Here is a 2,129-nt window from a genome sequence, read left to right on the forward strand (position 1 = left end):
TAACCTGTATTGCGCCTTAACGTAACCTGTATTGCGCCTTAACGTAACCTGTATTGCGCCTTAACGTAACCTGTATTGCGCCTTAACGTAACCTGTATTGCGCCTTAACGTAACCTGTATTGCGCCTTAACGTAACCTGTATTGCGCCTTAACGTAACCTGTATTGCGCCTTAACGTAACCTGTATTGCGCCTTAACGTAACCTGTATTGCGCCTTAACGTAACCTGTATTGCGCCTTAACGTAACCTGTATTGCGCCTTAACGTAACCTGTATTGCGCCTTAACGTAACCTGTATTGCGCCTTAACGTAACCTGTATTGCGCCTTAACGTAACCTGTATTGCGCCTTAACGTAACCTGTATTGCGCCTTAACGTAACCTGTATTGCGCCTTAACGTAACCTGTATTGCGCCTTAACGTAACCTGCATTGCGCCTTAACGTAACCTGCATTGCGCCTTAACGTAACCTGTATTGCGCCTTAACGTAACCTGCATTGCGCCTTAACGTAACCTGCATTGCGCCTTAACGTAACCTGTATTGCGCCTTAACGTAACCTGTATTGCGCCTTAACGTAACCTGTATTGCGCCTTAACGTAACCTGTATTGCGCCTTAACGTAACCTGTATTGCGCCTTAACGTAACCTGTATTGCGCCTTAACGTAACCTGTATTGCGCCTTAACGTAACCTGTATTGCGCCTTAACGTAACCGATATTGCGCCTTAACGTAACCTATATTGCGCCGTAACGTAACCTATATTGCGCCGTAACGTAACCCACATTGCCCCTTAACGTAACCTATATTGCGCCGTAACGTAACCTATATTGCGCCGTAACGTAACCCACATTGCCCCTTAACGTAACCCACATTGCCCCTTAACGTAACCCACATTGCCCCTTAACGTAACCCAACACACGTTGGGCCTTAACCCAACACACGTTGGGCCTTAACCCAACACACGTTGGGCCTTAACCCAACACACGTTGGGCCTTAACCCAACACACGTTGGGCCTTAACCCAACACACGTTGGGCCTTAACCTGCTCTGTAATTGTCATACGACGCGTTAAATTAGTGTAGTGTTGCCTAACTGCAACCCCCGCAATATAGTTTGCTACTCGCACTGCCCGGTCCCCAGTGTATCGCTTCATGTTAAACACCTTGCAGCTATACACTGTAATGTGGATGGCAGCAGGACGTACATGCTCAATGCCCTTTGCAGTTGTTCATTGGCATTTGCAGTTGTTCATTGGCATTCGCATGGCGAAGCACTTAGCCTACGCTGTGGTACGGCCTGTGTCAACTGTCCGCTGATGTTGTACGTCCAAATCACACACTGTACTGCACATTGGTCCTCATGTACTGAATGATACATCGTGGTACATGTGACCGTACAACGACTGCGCCAACAACGGCGAACCATGCGGTCCAAATGTTGTGCACTCAGCTACGTGTCGTCTCCCTATAAGAGCTGGATTGCAGTGTGGTATGCCCTGGATGGCGATCAGCATGAGCCGTCTGTTGATGTAGTGGCGCGTGTTGTCAGACGTAGTCGTCTCTTCTCACACACCGTGATAGCACGGTGCACTGCGTTCCACATCTGCGACATGCGACAGAGGCCGGTTGACAGTCGTTCGCGCAATGGACATCGCATACGTACGGGGGCCACCTTCCACGTGTTCGCTAAGCGTGGACATGTTGTTGCGTGTATGTGGGCAGACAGTGTGTCGTGACACCTGACACAGGCATGCAACAATCGTTGAATTTGCAAATGGCGATGGACGCCTACGTTTGCTGGTGACGTTACGCAAATGAACAACTGGTAAACCGTTGTGGTGCGGTTGTTCTCGCTAGGGGTGAATCAGTGATGGCGACGATCGGTTGAGCTACCAACCGGTTGTTGCAGCGATACCCACCATGCCCACGAACGTGAATGGCATGTGGGTGTGAAGCGATACGCGGCGGTGGCTGGGTGGGACCGTCCCCGGCCGGTGAGGGGGGGCCTCCCGGCGTGTTGGCCGTGCGGTGCGTGGGCGCACGCGCTACAGCCGGCTGGTGGGGGCGGCCAGTGGCAGGCGCGCCGGCCGACGGAGGCGGCAGGCGGCGCAGCTGCGCGCCGGCGCACCCTGCA

Source organism: Schistocerca americana, unplaced genomic scaffold, assembly GCF_021461395.2.
Source record: "Schistocerca americana isolate TAMUIC-IGC-003095 unplaced genomic scaffold, iqSchAmer2.1 HiC_scaffold_412, whole genome shotgun sequence".
NCBI classification, from domain to species: Eukaryota; Metazoa; Arthropoda; class Insecta; order Orthoptera; family Acrididae; genus Schistocerca; species Schistocerca americana.